The sequence below is a fragment of the Pinus tabuliformis genome, chromosome 6 (genome assembly GCF_031772625.1).
Source record: "Pinus tabuliformis cultivar Carrire ecotype Pingquan chromosome 6, CPIR1, whole genome shotgun sequence".
Taxonomy (NCBI): Eukaryota; Viridiplantae; Streptophyta; class Pinopsida; order Pinales; family Pinaceae; genus Pinus; species Pinus tabuliformis.
The window spans coordinates 890,604,244-890,628,991 of record NC_142292.1 but is presented as its reverse complement, the minus strand read 5'-3'; the positions used below and the strand labels follow the sequence as shown (position 1 = coordinate 890,628,991).

At 37.7% G+C, this 24,748-nt stretch overlaps 1 pseudogene; it reads right to left on the bottom strand.

The window, feature by feature from the left end:
• The window catches only part of LOC149261782 (eukaryotic translation initiation factor 3 subunit A-like), a 64,559-nt pseudogene that overhangs the window by 3,737 nt on the left and 36,074 nt on the right, over positions 1-24,748 (bottom strand).

Genomic DNA, 24,748 nt, shown 5'->3' with positions numbered 1-24,748 from the left:
AATACAAAACGATTGTAAAAAATAAAGAGAAAGTGTACTAGACTTGTTATAATTTTACTATAACAATCAAAACTATAACCAAACAATGATGGCAGATCCATGTCCTATTTCTATAATAAAAAATACCATGGATGAAAATAGTCATATCAATCATTAAAGACAACATAAATTAAAATTTATTTTCCACAATCCAGCATAAAAAGGAGAAACCCATTTTAAACAATGGGAACATTAGACACACAAATCAACAAGTGCAGAGTATTGGTAGAAACAAGTAAAAGGATTCACTTTCATGCCAACAACACTAAATTTAATTCAAATGCTCAATTTTTGAGTATGAAAGGGAAAAATAAACTAGATATGTCCTTCACGTCCTAAATACACAAGATTTTTAGTATGTTGAAATTGGTATGACTTAAAAAAGTGACCTAAAAGATATAGACAAGGCTACACAAAATGAAGGCCTACACATACTACCCTAAAATGGTCCTTACAAAAATTCAAAGTACAAAAAATATGGCAACAAGGGCCTTCTACGAATATGAAGTGTTTAAAGCAATTTATACAATAAAAACTTTCAAATACCAAAATGTGAAGATTAAGTATGAAGACAAAAATGAAAACAATGCAATGGTGAACCTTTGTAGAAGATACTCTGAATCTTCAGTGCCCATTAGCATATCTATTACATCTACATCTTAAACATGGATTAGATGTGCAATTTTTGGAGAAAATAATCAAAACTTAAAAAATAAAGATAGACAATTTCAAAACCCAACTGTAAGACTTCATTAACCCAGCTAGTACAAAGAAGAACAAACCTTTCTTAATCTCAAGACCCCATCTAGATGCAAATTTCCTATAATTTCAACACTACAAGAAAATTCATATACACGATTTTATCAGACCAACTGCTGAAGCTTATAAAATAATACAAATTTAACAAATGTTTGAAAAAAATATCCATGTAACGAGAAATCTTTGTGAATGATACATACCTTCGACTCGATTGAGAGTGTTTTTAGCATGGAAAAGGTTGGCATGATGATGAAAACCCGTAGAATTCAAAACATCACGGACCCACCAACATTATAGATAACCGATGGGCTATTAGAAACATATAGGGGATTTCTGCAGACCCTAAGCCCTAGAGCACAAAAAAGCACCAACGTAGACTAGATAATGCGTCCTGCGACGATATAGGGGCCTCACCAAAGAAAACACCTGTGATTTATTTTTTTAGTTCTTGTGCCATTTGGAACTTCAACAAATCTGTGACGACTTAGGAGCACAACTCAAACCTAGTGCCTTGCCTTTATGAAGATTGAGATTTTATCAAAGACCTCTTACTTTGGGGTCGAGTGGGAGAGATACTTTTGTGTTGGATAGTAGAACTGAATAAGTACACTGATTAATATATTTGTCTGTCTTTGTTAGCTTATTAGAAGGTAACATACACTTTCATTTTTTATCAAATCTTACCTATATGCTTGTCATTTTGGCATTCAAGGAGGGATAGAAAATGGAGAGTTCCAAAATTCATTGGAAACTGAATCTTAAATTATGTTGTGTTATTACATTGATTTATTTTAATATTTATTTTAAATACATAAATTATACTTTTATTAATAAAAAATACACAGTACAAATTTTCAAAATGAATATTTAATCTCAAATTATCAATTGGGATATGAATTTTATTATGCATTAATATTATTCATATACTTATATGAAAATATCAATGTTACATTGAAGAGCTTATAGACTTAGGGTTTGGCTTCAGTGCAGATCTCGTGGAACTATTTTTTCTTTTTTAAGTTAGATGATCTAAATTTATATGATATTGAACTCACTAAATTAAAAATTTATTTAGAAGAACAAGAGGATGTAAGAAGAGAAAATAGAAAAAGGATTGGATAGATTTATAGTGTCAAATGCTTGGCTTGATGATCATATCAAAATTAGACGATAGATAAGATCTTAAGGGGAATTCAAACACTTTTTAGTTTTAATTAAAGTAGCTTCTACTAAGACGAAAATCCCTAGTCCATATAAATTTAACTTCAGTGGATAGTAAATGAGGACTATGACAGATTGATAAAAGATTTGAGGATTCCCTTGGATCCACTAGAGAAAAAACTAGAAAAAGTAAAGCAAGCTTCTTTTACTTTGGCACATGCTATGAAGATTAAAGATGAGAAATTTGTAGGTTTTAACCCCGTACAGAAATTACCTGCATACGAATTCTAAAACACATAAAATAAACAATGCGACAACATAACACATAAAACACATATACACAGAGATTTTCCCCTGGATCCCAAAACTGAGACTACCAGCTTGATTTTTCATTATGTTCCTTTCAATGTTACAATACATATTTATACATGTCAAAGCATAAATTACCATGGACCAAAAACCATTGCGTCCAAAACCATGGACCGAAAGCCATCACGTCCAAAACCATGTGCGAAAATCATGCACAAAACCATAGGCAGGTCTGCCCAACCTAACATAGGGTCCAAAACGAAAATTTTCCAACGTGCTACCCCGGACCCCAGAGAGTGGGGTTATATGCACCCCTCAAACCCCCTGTGACTCCCCCTACTACGCAATCGGCACAAAGAAGGGTGGGCTCTACCCCCTTCTAACCCCCCGATTAACTATGTGGGCTAGTTGTGGAAAGAATATAACACAACCCAACATTCTCCCACTTGTTGTTTTCTTTCCACAGGGGGCCACAAGAGAGCTTAGTCATTTATCTAGCCCTATGTTGTGGCCAGCAACACCCCCCCCCTTGTTCATTTAAGTGTTGTCCAAAATACTAAATGAATGGGGACCCTTAGTTAAATTTTAGAAAAAAAAGCAAGAGTTTCCTTTCTTGAAAATAAGGTTACCATCGTAAGCTTAGGAAGGTATTTTGATTATTTTTTTAACCTAAGTCTATGATAAGGGAAATATCTTTAAAACCGCGTTGCATAAAGATAGGAAATGCCTCCATTTCTCTATAATATCGGTAAGCGCAAGACTCTCGTGTTAAGCATAATATCGCATCGCAATAAAGTAATACTCATAAGGAAAAAACTTCAAGATTTACCGATCTGCGATAACACCGATCGCAAGATCGCATATCGCAGAAATGAGCTGACAAGATTCGGCAAACATTAAACTTCTGTGACCTGCGATGTTGCGATCGCTGCGATATTATATTCGTATGTTTGCGCGATCTGCGATGGTGCGATTTGCGATGGCGCGATCTGCGATGGTGCGATTTGCGATGGCGCGATCTGCGATGTTACGTAAGCAAATCATAAATCACTTCATCACGAATCCTTCGGGCACGCTATTCAAAGAAAATCCACTTACCATAATCTGACTCAAGATCATGCGCTTTTAATGATAGTAAAGGAATTAGTTGTCAGCTATTAAATGAAATGAAGACGCGTGCTTTTGTAAAGAATTACTTCATGTAAGGTGGCATATTTGATATATCTGTTGCATTTAAAACTCTCCCATCACCTTTCTTGATCAGTCATTTCCATTTCACTCGTAAGCTGCAGGAACGAAGAACTAAAGACGATTCAAAGCCAAACGCAGGAAGAAATGGGAAAGAAAAATAAAGCTCAAGGCTCTGAGGCGAAGGAAAAGACGAAGGAGATGGCGCCTTTGTATACAGACACAGCCTGTAACAGAGACGCAGGGATATCGACATGGGAAAGCATGTACAGACTGCTTGAAGAAGAGAATCCCAGAATAATGAAGGTTGTTGCTGTCGCGGGCTCACAACGCTCTTCCGAGGCGTCCTTAGAGGAGCTAGCATGTTCATTTCTTCACCGGATAGCAGCAAGGCCCAAAATTCTACCATATACGGATATGATCAAGTGGATACTTGACAATGCAGAGATGAACAACAGACAATTCAAGATTCAAGGACATGGGCTCATCGGATCATTCGCTGCACAAGATTTAAAGCTTATGTATCATCTTCCTGAACCGCAGGCGACTTACAATGCACAATTCGTTAAGAAATTTGTGGCAGAGAACCCAAACCTAGCAGAGACCACCAAAGATTGGTCCAGAAAAGAGGAGCCGCTCAAAAAAGACAAAAACGAATGATGTATGATGAAGACCCCCCGAGGTGCTCACCCGAGGCACAAATAGATATCATCCCCATCGCAAGATGGTTCGGGGAAGAATGGTTCACCTATATTAGAGTGTTTGGAAGCATTGTACCTCCTCATGTCCTGCCTCTGTATATCCCTGATAATTTACACAGGGCCAATTTAATCGAAGAGACCACCCCGGGGTACCTACCAAATAAACTACGACTGGAAGCAGAAGGCGCAGGAAAAGGGAAAAGCGATCCAAGCATTAAACATGTTAAATTGGGAGTGTTACTGGGCATACTTGGTCAAGCCGCATAGTCAATGGATGACTGTGAAATGCATCATAAACGCGGCCGAAAAAGTAGTGCCAGCTCTCATAGATTCTGTTTTCGCAGCCCAGCTCAGCGCAGAAGTCAGCCAGCCGACTCTCCTCAAGCCCATGATGAACACTTGCAGCTTTAAAGACCAAATTCAGAAGTAGCCTTATTTTAGAATGTTGTTTTTTCTTTAAAATTAGATTAGAAAAAGGACGGTCATTTGAAAACCGCATCCTAAATTTTGTAAATACACTATTATTAGAATTAGGAAGTAGTATTTTAACCCTTCTCATTGCATTTGGAGAAGGGTCCAGAAATTTGTCAAAAACTTGTCCTCGGAACATGCACTTCTGCACCCTCAGAGGAGGTTTTGATGAATGGATGGATCGAGATTTATTAATGTTTGCATTTGATGTCTACTACTGATGTTGCACTTTTATACTCTTAGTAGATGTTAGAACAAGTAGAGATAAATCGTTTTTGCTTGAAGCTTATGAGTAGGATTAGTCATAAATGGTACTTTTATCTCTTGGCCATTTCTGCTTATATTCTTAAAGTGATATACAGTTTTCAGTTGTTTATATGTTATTGCATGAATGTGTGAGTTACCATTTGGCACTTTTGTACAGTGGAGTCATTTATTTATGTATGATATATGAATAACTTATTATGCGATATGTTGTTCACAACTGTTTTGCCTAACTTTTTATGCAAAGTGGTTTATCTTAATTGATTTCAATTCTTATGTTAGCTGAATGATCTTTATTACCAGTTATTGTTTGAAATCTCTTTAGATCGCATAATAGAAGAAATACACCCCGGGTGAGCGTAGATTAGATGTGTTGTTTCTCATTAGATTACAATAGCATAGAGTTAGTTTAAAAGTTTGAATTAAATTAGCTTTAAGTACTCGTAGATCAGCATCATCCAACTCTGCACACACACATACACCCTTAGATTGGGAAACTGGTCCCATTATCCCCAGTCGGACTCGCTATACCAAACGGATAAGGAGCTGCCAACCAAGGTCCGGACCGGGTGGGTATCCCCCTTGTTGTCGACCCGATTTTCGGGGCTTCAACATATTTGGCGCTAGAAGGAGGGCTTGAACATAGTGTCTGTTGGAATGATTTTCAATTGTAACATTTGAATCAAGATGGCTGCTCACAAACTTCCCATTTGGAGTTGCATCCATGTTCCTACCTCTTCCAACACTCCACCTGAAGTGGTAAGACTCTTGTCTCAGGTAAAATTCAATGGTAAGAATAATTCTTCTGCTTTTAATCATGCTCTTCAATTTATTCAAAGAGTTTCAAGTTCGGATGTTCAAAGAATTGATGAGGGCGTTTTATGCAGAATTTTTACTCTTACATTCACGGCGGAAGCTGGAAAATGGTGCAGAACCCTCCCAGTTGCCTCAATTCACAACTGGGACCAATTCGTCAAGACTTTCATTTGTGAATTTGATTGTTATGACTATGACCAGGTATATGATGAAATTGATTATCTACGGAAACAAGATGAATTTGTTAGGGATTTTAATATGCGATTTCATCTTAATTATCTAAAGTATGATCTTGAAAGTGAACTCATGGATGAAGAACCTTCAGATTATGCTGAGCATTCCCTGCCTCCTATGTCTGATCAAGCAGAAATTAGTCCAAGCTTTGTCTCATTTTCTTCTAATGTGAATGAGAATTCCAATTTGAATATACAAATCAGCCATGATGAAGAAAGTTCCCAAAGCCTAGGAGACATGCATGCTCTAATGCAAGAAGACAAAAGCGAGAATGCTGGAGGAAAGCCTGCCTTGGAACCAGGAGATGACTTTGATACAAGGTCAGATAATATCGTTGCAAATCAACAAATCCAGATGCCAAGGTTAGAACAACAAACTATTTCTCTTTCAAAAAGTATCAGTACACAAAGGTATGATCTAAAGCCCGATGTCTATGATGAATCTGATGAACAAAGATTTTTCCATGATGATATTTTCGAATGCATTGTTCAAGAATCGCATTTTTCTCTTTATCCTGATGTTTTTAGTGATGATAATTTTTCCCCTCTCAATATTAAAGATATCTCAAAAAGTACAGAGGATTATTCAAATGAGTCATCATTAGGTTTTCAAGATAAAAAGACAGCTATAGAACATCCTTTGATCATTTTCAAACAAGAACCACTTGACCTTCCTTGTCTGAAAATATATGACAAAAAAGAAGAATCTAGGGAAACCTGTAAAATCATTTAAGATAGCTACTTTGACAACGATGATGTTGTTGATTTATCCCAAGTAACTCAACAAAGCTCAGATAATGAGAGATATTCTAATTCAGGAATCATATCAGTCAATCCTCATTTCAAAGTAAAAGATCATTTGCATGATTTTACTATCCAAGACAATACCCCGATCTATGATTCATATCATGAGGAAACCCCCATGCCTATTCACAATCATGACTTGTCTTCTGATTCACAAGACAGAATTCGAAATTGCTCAGATCCCATAATTCTGGCCAGTTCTTGTGAAAAACAAGATATTCCAAGTCAATCCCAGTTGTGCTGTAACATTATTTGTACAGATAATCATTTCTTTCTTTCTCACTTGCACTCATTTTGTACAAAATCGGATTGTGTTTTAAATTTTCAGACTTTTGATAGATTACTATGGTATGTTGAGCACCTTATCAAAGAACATTCAAAAGATGTGCTACCATTTTGGAAAACTAAACTGTGTCAAGGAAGTATAGAACTTTTTCAAATCCAAGATCAATCAATATCAGACTTCCTTAAAAAACTTCTTTGGCATCCAAAACTCCATCAATGAAGGAAAGTACCTTTCGAAACTTGTCAGCAATTCACGCCAATTGATAAATCTCTTTCCAGAAATTTCCGTCTATTCTTCATTGATTTATTTAGTGATTTATATATGGAAACTTCCCTTTTACAAGAAATTGCTAAAAGCTTGACTCTAACGCACAGTAGGTTACAGGCCATTAAAACTAAAAAATCATATTCGCAACCTGGCTTGTCATCTTTCCTATTACGAGATCATCAATCCATAACAGAAATTCATTCTGATTTTTATGATCCAATAGGTATCCAGTTGGAAAGAAGTTTTCATGAGAAAGAAATTTCAGACAGAATTCCAACTGAAGTTACACATTCTTATTCCACACCCAACATTAATAGTCCAAGAAAAGTTTTGTTCTTAACACTGATGTTTGAAAGTTACATACGTGTAGGAATAAAAATGAAAAGATGGTTCCACTGGAAATATCATTTCACCTAGTTAATTTTCTGTATATAGTTAGAATAGGAGTAGGAGTAATTTAGCTAGGTTATTAGGTTTACTTTTAATAGTTGGTAGGCAAAATAAGAGAAGAGATTATCCCTATTCTGTACATAATCCTAGGGAATGTCTACCTCTCATTTCGTTAAATATTTTTCTCCATAATAAAATTTGCTATGGTTAACAGCATTTGACATTTACTAAAGACACCTTTTCTCTATCAAGATTTTGAATTTCTGCTTCTATAAATAGCAAATCTTTTGGAAACTTGATCTTTATTATCAATAGAACTTTAACCCAGATATGATACTAGTTTCAACTCCAAGAAATTTGAAGAAAGCAATCTTAGTGAAGAAATTGTTTTATGTCAGTACAATGAAAGGCATTAATAACAAAATAAGGATTCCCTGTAGAAACAACCATTTCCAAAAAGCTCTATTATTGTCGTCCAGAACTTTCTTAAGGAAAAAAAAAATTGACTTCCTCCCTGCTAAAGAAAATCGCAGCATTTAGAAAAAGACCCAAGGATACACTATATCTTGAAGAATAAGAGGTCTCATCACGAGCCGGCTTATCATGATCACAGATATTATAACTTGCTGACTTTGCCATTACTGTCCACCAAAACAGGGCAACGACTTAAGATTATTGAAATCACAAGACAAGGGGTCTCATCGCGAGCTAGCTTGTTCAGCAAAAGTGTAAATCAAGTGAATGACTGTGTCATAATTTGGCTACCAAACCAAGACATTGTTCTTTAAGAATAAAAAAAGGAAAAAGTATCAATCTGGTTTTTTTTTCTTTAAAAGTTGTAGATCACCTTAAGCAGGATAAAGGATCATTACTAGGTAATAGGTAACCCTGTCGAGGCTATGGACGCCTGCTGGCAGCAGAGGCTCTACCTGCGACAAAGGAGCATATTTAAAAAGGCTGCTACACAGGGAAGACTTTTTTTTTTTTTTTTTAAGACCAAGTAATGGCTGATGTAAATGCAAGGACAAGCTGAGGATACAAGTAATTAAAATAGAAAGAGGTTGAAACAAAATATCATTGACAGTTTGAAGTATAATATGCTTTATTTTTTTATAATAAAGTTTAAGTTTTCTGAGAAATTTTTTTTTGTTTCGGAAGTTTGAAAACATCAATAGAAGATCAGAGATAACTGGTTCTCCCAAGTGAATCGCCAATTGTTGTGGCCAGCAACACCCCCCCCTTGTTCATTTAAGTGTTGTCCAAAATACTAAATGAATGGGGACCCTTAGTTAAATTTTAGAAAAAAAAGCAAGAGTTTCCTTTCTTCAAAATAAGGTTACCATCGTAAGCTTACGAAGGTCTTTTGAATATTTTTTTAACCTAAGTCTATGATAAGGGAAATATCTTTAAAACCGCGTTGCAAAAAGATAGGAAATGCCTCCATTTCTCTATAATATCGGTAAGCGCAAGACTCTCGTGTTAAGCATAATATCGCATCGCAATAAAGTAATACTCATAAGGAAAAAACTTCAAGATTTACCGATCTGCGATAACACCGATCGCAAGATCGTATATCGCAAAAATGAGCTGACAAGATTCGGCAAACATTAAACTTCTGCGACCTGCGATGTTGCGATCGCTGCGATATTATATTCGTATGTTTGCGTGATTTGCGATGTTGCGATTTGCGATGGCGGATCTGCGATGTTACATAAGCAAATCATAAATCACTTCATCACGAATCCTTCGGGCACGCTATTCAAAGAAAAGCCACTTACCATAATCTGACTCAAGATCATGCGCTTTTAATGATAGTAAAGGAATTAGTTGTCAGCTATTAAATGAAATGAAGACGCGTGCTTTTGTAAAGAATTACTTCATGTAAGGTGGCATATTTGATATATCTGTTGCATTTAAAACTCTCCCATCACCTTTCTTGATCAGTCATTTCCATTTCACTCGTAAGCTGTAGGAACGAAGAACTAAAGACGATTCAAAGCCAAACGCAGGAAGAAATGGGAAAGAAAAATAAAGCTCAAGGCTCTGAGGCGAAGGAAAAGACGAAGGAGATGGCGCCTTTGTATAGAGACACAGCCTGTAACAGAGACGCAGGGATATCGACATGGGAAAGCATGTACAGACTACTTGAAGAAGAGAATCCCAGAATAATGAAGGTTGCTACTGTCGCGGGCTCACAACGCTCTTCCGAGGCGTCCTTAGAGGAGCTAGCATGTTCATTTCTTCACCGGATAGCAGCAAGGCCCAAAATTCTACCATATATGGATATGATCAAGTGGATACTTGACAATGCAGAGATGAACAACAGACAATTCAAGATTCAAGGACATGGGCTCATCAGATCATTCGCTGCACAAGATTTAAAGCTTATGTATCATCTTCCTGAACCGCAGGCGACTTACAATGCACAATTTGTTAAGAAATTTGTGGCAGAGAACCCAAACCTAGCAGAGACCACCAAAGATTGGTCCAGAAAAGAGGAGCCGCTCAAAAAAGACAAAAACGAATGATGTATGATGAAGACCCCCCGAGGTGCTCACCCGAGGCACAGATAGATATCATCCCCATCGCAAGATGGTTCGGGGAAGAATGGTTCACCTATATTAGAGTGTTTGGAAGCACTGTACCTCCTCATGTCCTGCCTCTGTATATCCCCGATAATTTACACAGGGCCAATTTAATTGAAGAGACCACCCCAGGGTACCTACCAAATAAACTATGACTGGAAGCAGAAGGCGCAGGAAAAGGGAAAAGTGATCCAAGCATTAAACAGGTTAAATTGGGAGTGTTACTGGGCATACTTGGTCAAGCCGCATAGTCAATGGATGATTGTGAAATGCATCATAAACGCGGCCGAAAAAGTAGTTCCGGCTCTCATAGATTCTGTTTTCGCAGCCCAGCAGAAGTCAGCCAGCCGACTCTCCTCAAGCCCATGATGAACACTTGTAGCTTTAAAGACCAAATTCAGAAGTAGCCTTATTTTAGAATGTTGTTTTTTCTTTAAAATTAGATTAGAAAAAGGACGGTCATTTGAAAACCGCATCCTAAATTTTGTAAATACACTATTATTAGAATTAGGAAGTAGTATTTTAACCTTCTCATTGCATTTGGAGAAGGGTCCAGAAATTTGTCAAAAACTTGTCCTCGAAACATGCACTTCTGCACCCTCAGAGGAGGTTTTGATGAATGGATGGATCGAGATTTATTAATGTTTGGATTTGATGTCTGCTACTGATGTTGCACTTTTGTACTCTTAGTAGATGTTAGAACAAGTAGAGATAAATCGTTTTTGCTTGAAGCTTATGAGTAGGATTAGTCATAAATGGTACTTTTATCTCTTGGCCATTTCTGCTTATATTCTTAAAGTGATATACAGTTTTCAGTTGTTTATATGTTACTGCATGAATGTGTGAGTTACCATTTGGCACTTTTGTACGATGGAGTCATTTATTTATGTCTGATATATGAATAACTTATTATGCGATATGCTGTTCACAACTGTTTTGCCTAACTTTTTATGCAAAGTGGTTTATCTTAATTGATTTCCATTCTTATGATAGCTGAATGATCTTTATTACCAGTTATTGTTTGAAATCTCTTTAGATCGCATAATAGAAGAAATACACCCCGGGTTAGCTTAGATTAGATGTGTTGTTTCTCATTAGATTACAATAGCATAGAGTTAGTTTAAAAGTTTGAATTAAATTAGCTTTAAGTACTCTTAGATCAGCATCATCCAACTCTGCACACACACATACACCCTTAGATTGGGAAACTGGTCCCATTATCCCCAGTCGGACCCGTTATACCAAACGGATAAGGAGCTGCCAACCAAGGTCCGGACCGGGTGGGTATCCCCCTTGTTGTCGACCCGATTTTCGGGGCTTCAACACCCTGCAACACCCATTGTTTCTATACACCAAGAGAACTTCTCAGAGCTCACAGATTTTGTCAATGCATCTGCAGTATTCTTCAAAGTGTCCACCTTTACCAGCAACACCTTTTTGTATTTTATCATATCCCTCACAAAGTGATACTGAACATCAATGTTCTTTGTCTTTGAATGATATGCAGGGTTCTTTGCTAAGAAAATTGCACTTTGATTGTCACAGTCTATCCTTATAGCTCCCTATACTAACCCCATATTCGAACACAATCTCTGCAACCAAACCGCTTCCTTGCTTGCATGAATGGCTGCCATGTATTCTGCCTCTGTAGTTGATACTGCCATTACAGATTGTTTCTTACTCATCCAATTGACTGCACCTCCAAATAGGTTAAACACATACCCACTTGTAGATCTTCTCTGATCTAGATCTCTAGCCCAGTCTGCATCGACAAAGCCATGAATATCAAACACTGTCCAATCCTGGTCTTCCTTGGTATCACAAACCATAATCATCAGTGCCACACAAATACCTGAAAACCCGCTTCACTATTGTCCAGTGCTCCTTCCCTCGTTTTGACATAAACCTTCTCAATACTCCCACTGCATGTGCAATGTATGGTCTAGTACAGACCATCGCATACATCAGGCTACCGATTACACTTGCATATGGAACACGGGACATGTCCTCTTCCTCTTCTTGTGTCTTGGGACATTGTTCAATAGATAACTTTACACCTACATGAATAGAAACCTTCACTGGTTTACTATCCTGCATATTAAACCTTTGCAATATTGTCTCGACATACTTCCTCTGGTTTAACCAGATCTTCTTCTTTATCTGATCTCTTTTAATTTCCATGCCCAAAATATAGTTTGCAGCACCAAGATCTTTCATCTTGAATTTGGAGGAAAATTGGATCTTCAAATCCTGGATAATTTCTTTATCATTTCCAACCAGCAACATATCATCCACATACAAGACCAGATAAATAACATTGTCACCAATTAATTTAAAATAAACACAATGATCTGCTTTGCTTCTGGTGAAGCCAAGTCCCCATATAAATGTATCAAATTTATGATACCACATCCTTGGTGATTGTTTTAACCCATACAAAGATTTCTTTAACTTGCATACTAGTTCTTTCTTACCCTTCACCGCAAAGCCTTCAGGTTGCTCCTTGTAGATCTCCTCTTCCAGATCCCCATGAAGAAATGTTTTTTTCACATCCATCTGTTCTACGTCAAAATCAAAAGCAAAAACAACAGATAAAAGTAATCTAATAGAAGCTACCTTGGCAATAGGAGAAAAAATATCACCAAAATCAATTCCCGACACCTGGGAATAACCTTTTGCTACCAATTGAGATTTGTATTTCTCCACCTTTCCTTCTGCATTTGTCTTCTTCTTCAACACCCATTTGCTGCCAATGCGTTTCCTTCCAGCCAGCAACTCCACCAGATCCCAAGCCTCATTTTTGTGCAAAGATGCCATTTCATCACCCATGGTCTCTTTCTAGAGTTTTCCATCCTCTGAATCTGCTGCTTCCTTCTCAGTTCTGGGATCATCATCAGTAATAGATAAAGCAAAATTTGAACAGAAAGTATATGGACTATACCTTTCTGGTTGCCTTCTTTCTCGAATTGATCTTTTCACACCCGGAGTTTGTGGCTCTTCATCTTCTGATTGCTCCTCTATTGTAGAGTCTGATTCTTCCTCCTTTAGCTCAAACTTTATCTTCTCATGTTCCTTTGGTTGGACTTCATGTTTAATAACATCTTTCACCTCTCTAAACACCACATCTCAGCTATACACAACCTTCCTTGTTACTGGGTTCCAAAGCTTATAACCCTTTAAACCATCCTTATACCCAATAAAGATGCACTTTTCAGATTTACTATCCAACTTAGTTCGTTTCTCCTTTGGAACATGTACATATGCATCACATCCAAATACCCTCAGATGTGAAAGAGAGGGTTTCTTACCAGTCCATACCTCTTGTGGAGTCTTATCCTCCAACGCTGATGAAGGTGATCTATTGACTAGGTAACATGCTGTCTCCACCGCCTCTGTCAAGAATTCCTATCCTAACCCGGTACCACTTAGCATGCTTCTTGCCCTTTCCATCAACATCTTGTTCATTCTTTCTGCAACTGCATTTTGCTGAGGTGTATATGGAATAGTCTTTTGCCGTGCTATACCACACTTCTTACAAAATTCTTCAAATTCCTTACTGCAAAACGCTCCACCATTTTCTATCCTCAGCACCTTTATCTTCTTCTCTGTCTGGTTTTCCACCAGAGCCTTAAATTATTTAAACCTGTCAAATACTTCATATTTCTTCTTAAGGAAATATATCCATGTATTCCTTGAGAAATTGTCTATAAATGATACATAGTACACAGACTTACCCAGTTATGGGACCTTCACAGGTCCAAACACATCACTGTGCACAAGCTCTAATATCCGTTTCACCCTCTTACCACCAGAGGGGAAACTCACTTGATTCTGCTTCCCATATACACAATTTTTACAGAAATCAAAACCCAGAGAGCTATTACTCATACCTTCTACCATACCTTTACCATGAAGTATTCGAAGGCCCTTCTCTCCAATATGTCCAAGCTTTTGATGCCACAACATGGTCTTCTCTCCAGAGACCATTAGATTTTTTGCTCCACTTTCAGGAACCACGGAATTGTTGCACCCATCAACAAAAGTGCCACCTTGCAGCTTGTATAGAGTTCCAATTCGATCTCCCCGCATCAATACTAGTGCCCCCCGAACCATCTTGCAGGTATCCTTCTCGAACACTGTTTTTACACCTGCATCATCCAGCTTGCTTACAGAAATCAGATTTCTGGCCAATGCATGAATATGTAGAACACACAAAAGTGTTCTAACCCTTCCACCTTACAACTTCAACTTTACTTTTCTGCGACCAACGATTCTGGCCTTCCTATCATCCCCTAAGAAGACATCACCACCATCATATTTCTCATACTCGCAGAACCACTCTCTATGGGGAGTGAAGTGAAAGGATGCACCTGAGTCAATCAACCATGCCTCATGATCTACATGTGTACTTGAAGAAGCCAAGTACACATCCCCACCTTCATCTGAGGTGGTTTTCACCTCTGCAGAAGGAGCATCATCAGATGCCTTTCCTTTGTCAGGAGATTTAGATTTACAGTCCCTTTTGTAGTGACCTTCCTTTCCGCATTTCTAGCACACCACCTTTATAGGTTTTCTTGGAGATTTAGATATCCCTTTAGATTTAGATCTCCCACTCGATGACTTATTTTTGTTTCTGTTCTAGGATTGTCCTCGTACAGACAAGGCATCACCATTCTGGCTCTCCATATTTTTCCGTCTTATCTCCTTCGTTAGCAAGGATGAGACTATTTCATCAAACTGCAAGGCAGTTGCATTGCTACCTATTGCAATAACCAGACTATCCCACAAATCTGGTAGAGAACACAACAAACTAATGCACTTATCTTCATATGAAATTTTGATATCAACAAATGATAACTGACTTACCATAGTATTAAACGCATTCATATGCTCTCTCACCGAGTCACCATCATTCATCTTTAGGTTATACAACTTTTCTCGTAGGAACAATTTATTCACTAGAGACTTAGATTGGTACAAAGTCCCTAACTTGTCCCACAAAGCCTTCACTGTAGCTTCCCCTGATACATTTAGCAATACTGAATCTGAGACACACAATCGTATTGTGCTCTTTGCCTTCTGATATAACTTCTTCCATTATTCATCGGACACTCCCGTTGGTTTATTACCTGGATCTATTGCGATCCATTGGTCTTTATCCACCAATAGATCCTCCATCTCGAGTTTCAATAACTCAAAACTCTGACCATTAAATTTTACGATCTCTATCTTTCCATTGCTCGCCATCTTCTTTCACCACAAGAATCGATCTCGCAAATCTCCCACTGAATAGGGTCTACCACAGGCCCAAGTGAAACCCCTCAGCAACAAAGGCATCCCCTTGAAGCCAAAATAGCTCTGATACCAAATGTAGGTTTTAAGCCCGTATAGAAATTACCTGCATACAAATTATAAAACACATAAAATCAACAATGCGAGAGCATAACACATAAAACACATATACACAAAGATTTTCCCCTAGATCCCAAAACTGGGACTACCAGCTTGATTTTTCATTATGTTCCTTTCAATGTTACAATACATATTTATACATGCTGAAGCATCCAATACCATGGACCGAAAACCATCGTGTCCAAAACCATGTGCGAAAATCATGCACAAAACCATAGGTAGGTCCGCCCAACCTAACATAGGGTCCAAAAACAAAATTTTCTGGGGCGCTGCCCCGGACCCCATAAAGTGGGGTTATCTGGACCCCTCAAACCCCCTGTGACTCCCCTCGCTACACAATCTGTGCAACGAAGGGGGGGCTCCACCCCACTTCTAACTCCCTGGTTAACTACATGGGCTAGTTGTGGAAAGAATATAAAACAACCCAACAAAATTTATATATCAGGTGGAATTTAATTAGAGTATTTGTATAATAAATAAGTGGTTTCTTACCTTTCTCAAGAACCATAAGCTAAAAGCATAATTTTTAAATAAATGACAAGAAAGTTCTTGTTGGAAAAGGAATAACCTCATAAACTTGAGAATAGGGTTGTTTGTCTATTAAGTTGGGATGAAAATACTAAAATTTTCCATTGTTATACAAGCCAAAAGAGAAAAATCATTACTATTTAGAGGGTGGTGAGAAGAGATGGGCTAGTTTCTTCAAATTTTGAGAATATTTCGTACATGGGGATATATTATTTTAAAAACATCTATAATGTTGAGATAAGAGCTATTATATCAAAGGTAATAAAAAAAAAATCATTTTCCCTAGCTCTGTAAGTGTAGTAAAAATGGCCCGCAAAGGTTTGGTCTTGTGGCTAGTGGATGCTCTGCTAAGTCATCCGTGTCGCTGTGCAGGTCATGAGTTCGAGTCTCATCTTAATCGAGGGCCATCCTTGCAGGCTGGGCGGTTCCTCCTAGAGGTTATAGTGGCAGCTGGTGGGATTTGATCCTGTGTAACGCGAGTACGATATCATTGCTATTGCCGATTCCGCTAGTCAGCAAAAAAAGAAGCGTAGTAAAAATGGCCTATTTAATGGAAGAGGTGTCCAAGGAAAATTTGCATTTTGTGCTACAAAATTCCCGAAAAGACAAAGTTCTGAATCTAGAAGGGTAGACAATGGATTTCTCCTTTAATAGGCATTTTAAACATTCTGGAAGAGGAAATGTTGAGAGCGGTTAATGAATCAAGATCCCCTAAGAGGATTCAAGCACCATTTAATGTGAGTTTCATATCCCTTATTATGGAATTTGATAACCTAGTTTCCTTTAAAGAATACAAACCTATATATCTATGTAGTTGCAATTATAGGATTCTTATAATGGTCATTGCAAGAAGGGTTAAATGTTTTCTTTCAAAGTCCATTTCAAGCGAACAATTTAGTTTTCTAATTTCACTAGGTGTTGATAAATACCTTCAAATAGGATTTTCTTAAAACCTACCTCCAGATACACATTTCTAATAAAAAATCCTTATTTTTATTGGATATACTTTTAATGTCCCCTCAATACCTATCAAACCTATGGTACACTATACCTCCCCACAATACCTATAATACATTGACTTTATTCTTTTCAATTTTGAAAGTCCCTTTATGAATGAACATGGTAAGATATTGGTCAACAAGGAAAAGTCCCTTTTTCCACTCCATTATTGTAAATATTAGATTATACAGTAGGTTCATGAAATTCCATTCAAACCAAATCTTCCTCTGCATTAGGGCATTCTTTGGTAATTCATTCCTATAAGCTCAAACTCCATAAACCTTCCCATGACGAAAAATATAATCCTATATCTCATTCAGTGGATAACATTTTAGATTTCTAGCCTCCATTAGATAATGATACCTTCTTAAAGGTATGCCTAAAATACACACAACATGGCATTATCACTATTTACATCATGGAAAATATGGGTAAGCTCCCCACCCAAGATAAATGGTTTTTAGAATATGATCAATGGGCTAGATAAATTCATCAATCAACTGAAAAAAAAACCATTGAAATCAATGGGCTAGATAAATTCAAGGAATGATTTTGTAACCAAGTACTACTAGAACACAAATAAGGATGCTCGTTTACTAAACTGAAAAATATTATCTTAATTAGATACAAATAGGTACAAATAAATATGGTGCTATTATCAAGATCAAAAGCTCACCTATACAAAATTCTTTGCATTAACAACATTTGTGATACTCACCTATACAAAATTCCTTGCATTGAAAACATTTACGATGACATAAGCCAATGGATCCCATTCTTGGATCAACATGCCACCTCGAGGAACTGCCACCTTCACACCATTATTAGATGCTAGATTATGTGAGGCTATGATCATTAATCTAGTAATAGATCAAATTTTTAATAACCTTAGAGCATCCAAAACATTAATAATGAATATGGTTGATGAGAAAGGAAATCCATTGTATCAAAGTGTTGGCATTATGGTACATGTGTTGTCCTTGATGGACACCCACTCACAAGTTAGTTCAAATTTGATAAAGGGAAACTCATATTGTAACAGGTCAATTCAGAGGTAACAGGGTAATGGTACAGAAGAACAGGATGATGGGACAAAGGATTACAGATCAGAATCAAGCAATTGAAGAAAAAGAATGTTTTAAGTTATTTTAAGTTGTATACATGGGTTCACCTAGTCCAAGTAGTGTATACAAGCGGGTTCACAGAACAAAAAGAGTGTATACATATGCACGCACTTTCACAAGAGGAAAAGCACGTATGGGATGGAAAATTAAGGAAAATTAAGATTAATGAATACCAAGGGTCCATACCATGGTATTAGCCCACAATATTGAGTGGAATAACTGTTACATAATCCCATCCAAGAATACCACAGGTTCTAAGTGTTGTTTTGGTCCGAGGTATTGAGAAAGGCTAAAACTATATAAGGAGGAGAAGATCAAAGGGCTAAGTGTGCAAGTGAAAGGGTTTTTCATGAATACTTCTATTTGAAGTATATTTTATGTTGTAAGGGCTATGGTTATGATATGATCTGAAATATCTTGTTCACATTGGATACAATGTGGGATCAGGTTCATGAGACCTGAATGACTTATCATTATATGATCTAATAATTTTTGGGCTAGATATGAATGTTAACGCATGTTTTATCCTGTAAATGTTATGATATGGGTATGACTGAAGCCTGTAACAACTGTGAAGTTTTAAGTTACTATTTATAGATCTATATGCTGGTTTGCCTTGGTGAAGGTGTGTATACATGCTGTTTCGGCACCTCAAAGTGGCGTATGCAGAAGAAAATATTATTGTTCATAGATGATTGATCTATTTGATCAGTGTTGTTATTTAATTGTTGTTTGTCAATGATGTCTTCATTAGATATGAAAGTAGAACTGAGTGTATAAGGAGATTGAGTCTGATTGATTGATTGAGTAAGAAGGGTGATCTTTGCTACTATCTATTTAGAACTCTGTAATTTCATAGTAGATCTTCAGAATATTGTTGTTGGTACCATTTGGATTGATAGGTTTTTATGATCCAGTAGTTTGGAGGTATACATATGTTTGGTTAAAGGAAGTAGTGTATACACGCAGGTTGGCTTCACTGAAGTAGCGTATACATTCTGACATATGATTTTTGAGGTTGCAGTTGGTTCTAATTATTGATGTAGTGTTCTGGTTTCAGCTCTGTGTTTTGGTGACAGTGATCTAACTGTTCAGATTGACTGATAGTTGGTAGATGCAGTTATTGCTGTGGTTATTAATTTTGAGCTTCAATGTTACTGATGGGTCCAGTATGAAAATTTGGTGAAATGTGGCCTTCATATTATGTTGTTATGTACCGAGAGTATCCAGTCTGAAAATTTATGAAACGTGGTCCCTGGAGGAAGAGTGAAGGCAGTAGCCTTTTGTAGGCTAGCGCCTACGTACTGGTAAACATATCAGCCAGTGCAAGAGCTAGGGGTTGGAGCTCCCTTCTAGTAGAAGCTGGAAAATGAGAGAAGGTTGTAGCCTTCAATAGGTAGATGCCTACGTACTGGAAAAGTCTGCACAAGTACAAAATTTGTAAACACTTTTTATTATAAGAAGATTAAAGACTGAGACAATAGTAGCAGTGGTTTTTTCCCACATTGGGTTTCCATTGAAAAATCCTGGTGTTCAAGTGTGCTACTTATGTGTGTTGATTTATTATTTTCTTACTGCATCTATTTATTGCTTAATGCATCACACTCTAATTTAAGACAATGAATTAGTTGTTTATTACATATACGTTGGTTTCATTCTTTATAGTCATGGACATACACTGGTTGGTTTCAATAAAGTAGCATATACTGTTTCAAAAACAAAATCATAATAGTGAAGGTTAAAATAATGATTCACCCCCCCCCCCCCAAAAGCATTTTTCCCAACAATTGGTATCAGATTAGGCCCTTCAAAACAATCTTGATCACTTGAATGGAGATCTCTCAAGATGAACAATCACGAAGGCATGGGATCTATCAGGCCACCAATATTCAACGAAAATAACTTAGCATATTGGAAGATAAGAACCAGAGCCTATCTTCAGTCACTTGGAGTTGATGTTTAGGCAATTGTGGAGGGAGGATACCAATATCCAACTACAGTTCCCACAAATCTAGCAGAAAAGAAAGCATATGAAAACAATGCCAATGTCGTCAATGTGTTATTGGGAAGTCTATCAAAATCAAAATTCATCAAAGTCATGAATCTCAACACAGCCAAAGAAATATGGGACAAAATCATTCATAGCTACGAATGAGACTCCCACGTAAAATGTGTTAAGCTCCAAACCCTCAGAATTCAGTATGAAACTCTCAAGATGCATAGTGATGAAAGTATTTCTAGTTTCTTTTTAGGAGTAGATGAGATCAAAAATTGTATGAAGAATCTGGGTGAAAAAATAAAGGAGGCTACTTTAGTAGAGAAAATTTTGAGATCTATGCCTTCTAAATTTGAGTCAAGAGTATCTGCCATATAAGAGAAGCATGATCTTCAATCTATTACTATTGTTCAACTTCATGGAATTTTAACTACCTTTGAAATGAGGAAATGAGGTTCATCATATATTAAAGAAGTCACTTTCAAAGCTTCAACAAAGGGAAAAGAAAAGGAAGATCTCAAGGAATCAGGATATATTTTAGAAGAAGATGAGGTAAACTTTGTAAAGAAGCTTCAATGGGGTTCAGGAAGATTCAGAGGAAAGCTTCCATTAAAATGGTTTGCTTGTGGTAGAGTTAGCCATTATGCCGCTAAATGTCCTCATAAAGATAATCATGAAAAAGGTAAGGAGTCTGCAAAAGGTAATAGAAAACAGCTTGTTAATAGAAGAAGTTATTATAATCATGAAGATAGTGGTGGCTTGTCTAATAGTGATGAAGATGAATCTAAACAAGGTTTTAAACTACTCATGGCTTATGCCAATGATGGTTTTATGGATGCCTTAGAAGAGGAAGATTTTATTGAAGAAATCACTCAACTTAAAATCTGTTTGGAAGAAAAGAATATGGTCATAGACACTTTGACACATCAACTCACTAAAATAGAAAATCACAATGAAGAGTAGAATGTGAAGTAGTGGGTCTAAGAAAATAACTTGAGAAGACAAAATATCTTAATCTTATATTTGCTAAAGGATTAGAAACCTTAGATGAAATCATCAAGGTTCAACGTTATCTTCTTATAAATATTGGTCTTGGATACACTGGAGAAACATCCTGTTGTGGTCACCAACAACCCCCCTCTTCGTTTGATATTAGTAATAACATCAAGCAAAGGGGGACCCTTAGCCAAAAATCCAAAAAATATTTTTGTTTAAAAAATTCTTTTGTATCAGCTCCCTAAAAGCTATATCGCGTCGCAAGGGAAAAAGGAGCGCTTGCCCAAAGCGCATAAATACACTAAAAAGGAGCGACGCGAGAACCCATCGCATCGCACGCATTAATAGCGTTTGAAAAAGGAGAACCTAAAGAAGCGCCGACGGCCGATATGCGACGTCGCACGTCGCAATGCCACACGAGCAACACAAAATGACAAAGTGAAAACCTTGCGATGTTGCGATCTGCGATCTGCGACCATGCGATCTGCGATCTGCGACCATGCAAATCTGCGATCTGCGATATTAGTGATCTACGATAACACTTAATAACGTCGCAGCCATCGATACTGTGATACCAATCGCAGAAAAAACTCATCACAAGAATTCTCCGACATACACGGTAGATTCAAATTTGAAAGCGCGCCTTAAGGGAAATTAATGACCGCATGCTCGAATATCCAGAAATGATTGCATCACATTTATTGAAGAGTCAAGTTATGATGAATGTCATTAATTTCGCATTTATTAGAATTTAATGCTTTCATGTCAATCTTTTCGTCATTTCCCTTCTTCTTTGCGTAAACTGCAAGACATGCAACTGATATAAATCTATATGCAGGAAACATCTAAGGAGAAGGGAAGAGCGCCAATAAGACAACAGAGAGAAGATGCCTCCGCAATTGGATGCCGCATGCAGCAGAGCCGCGGATTCCAGAATATCGCCCAACAGGCACTGATGAAAATAGACTGTCCAAGACTCAGAGTCAAAGGCGCACAAAAGCAGCGTGTTTACAAAAGATCCTGAAGCTCAGACTTGGTAAAGCAGAGAAAGAAGCGCAAGAGAAGAAAGATGCTCCAGAAAAGCCTAGAACAAAGAACGGAAACAGTTCTCGAAACAGGGGATTGTCCATACAGCGCGACTTCTAACTCATTGAGTCATTCGCACGACCGGAAACCGAAATAGCAACAGCAAAATCAGTTCGAAAAGAAACTGGGTTGTACTAAGTGTGCGCACAGCGAATACACCCAGCTAGAGAAAGGTTTTCGAAAATATCTTCTAATCTAACAGAAAGAGGTGCCAACGCTTGTTGTTTCTAATTTTCAAGCTCGAACAAAAGGAAAGGACAACCAGCCGACTCTTTCAGGGCGAACAGCGCATTGCTTACAGCACTAAGGAACAGATACAGAAACGGTTAGAAATTAGATTCAGTTTTTAGAAATAAATTTGTTTTTAGTAAAAGGGCGGTCATTTGAAGCCGTTCCCTGAATTTGTGTAAAGTAAAATTAGTCGGTTACTAGTATTTAACCCTTCTCGTTGCATTGGAGAAGGGTCCGAAATTTTGTCAAAAAACTTGTCCTCAGAACATGCACTTTTGCACCCTCGGAGGGGGTTTTTGATGAATGGACGGATCAAGATTTATTTATGTTTGCATTTTAATACCTGCTACTGATGTTGCACTTCTGTACTCTTAGTAGGCATTAGAAGCAAGTAGAAATAGATCATTATTGCTTAAGGCCTGTAAGTTTAAAATCAGTCATAAATGGTACTTTTATCTCTTGACTAGTTTCTGCTTGCATTCTTAGAGTAATATACAGCTGATGTTATTTATATGTTAACGTATGAATGAGTGGACTACCATTTGGCACTTTTGTACGGTGGAGTCATTGATTTGTGCTTAATACATGAATAGCTGATTATGCAATATGCTGTTCACAATCGTTTTGCTTAATTTCTTACGCAAGATTGTTCATCTTAATTGATTTATATTCTCATGATAGCTGAATAATCTTCATTACCAGTTATTCTGTGAAATCTTTCTAGATTGCATAATGGAAAAATTCTGTCCCGGGTTAGTGTAGATTAGATGTATTGGTTTTGTTAGATTAAAGTAGTATAAAGTCATTTCAGAATTTAGAATTAGATTAGTTCAGGAATAATTACAGATTTTCTACTATCATTTTCTACACACACACACACACACCCCTTAGAATGGGAAGCTGGTCCCGTCATCCCCAGTCGGACCCGCTACACCAAACGGGCACGGAGCCGCCAACCAGGTTCCCGACCGGGTGGGTATCCCCCTTGTTGTTGACCCGATTTCGGGGCCCTCAACATATTTGGCGCTAGAAGGAGGGCACGAACTATGAATGGCACCTAAAGCAATATCCAAATACCATTCTGAGAGTAATACACCCTCATCAACTCCCTCGACTTCTCCAACACGGTTAAACCCGGAATTCGAAGTCGCTCGAGTATCCACCACTGCTACATATTCGAATATATCAGACCAATCTACTATTGAACCCCCTGAAATTCAAACTTTGATCTGTAAACTCCAGGGATTCTCCATTTTTAACCAGAGGTCTGATAAATCTAAAAGCAGCGTGACTTCGCAGTACAACCCTGCTCATCCCCTTACCAGATTAAAGAGTGAAAAATTTGGCATACAACCAAGTGAACTCCCTCTTCCTACCAGAAAAAGAGCAAGGAAAACACCTCAAGAGTCTGACGGAGAGACTCTCTCATCCACTTCGTCCATATCAACTCCCTCACCGCGAAGTCAACCACCCACTTTTCCATTCCAACTCACTCACCCGTCTTCCACAAACCTTCCTCTTCGAACATCAAAGATCCTGATTTCTTCACCTTCTCAGCATCAGGGGTCAGTTTCTGCACTTCCATTAGCTAGCAGCTCCACGATGGCCCAGTCTCCATGGAACAATCCTGGGGCGGTTTTAATGCCTCCACCCCTGAGCCCTATACCGGCCCATCCAGAGAAATGGCTACCTAAGTTCAACCCAGAAGCAGGTATGCTAGCCGAAGAACATATCAATAATTTCATGCTTTCTGTTAATCTCAACGGAGTTACTAACGAAGACGCTGTTGTCCGGCTCTTCCCATATACAATGCAAGGAACGGCCGGGTCATGGTACTTTTCGTTACCTTCCGGATCCATCACAAGCTGGGACATTTTTCAAAGTCAGTTCCTCACTAAGTTTGGTGATGACCGATCTACGGCGACATTGATTAATGACCTATCTAATCTTAAGGCTGAGGCTAGAGAACCCATTAAAGATTTTAACTTACGGTTCAATAAGATCCTCAACAAAATCCCCGCTGCTTCGCAACCCAGCGAGGAAGTAAGATGTGAATGGTACATCACGGCTTTACCTCCAAACTTGGCTATCTTTGTAGATAGG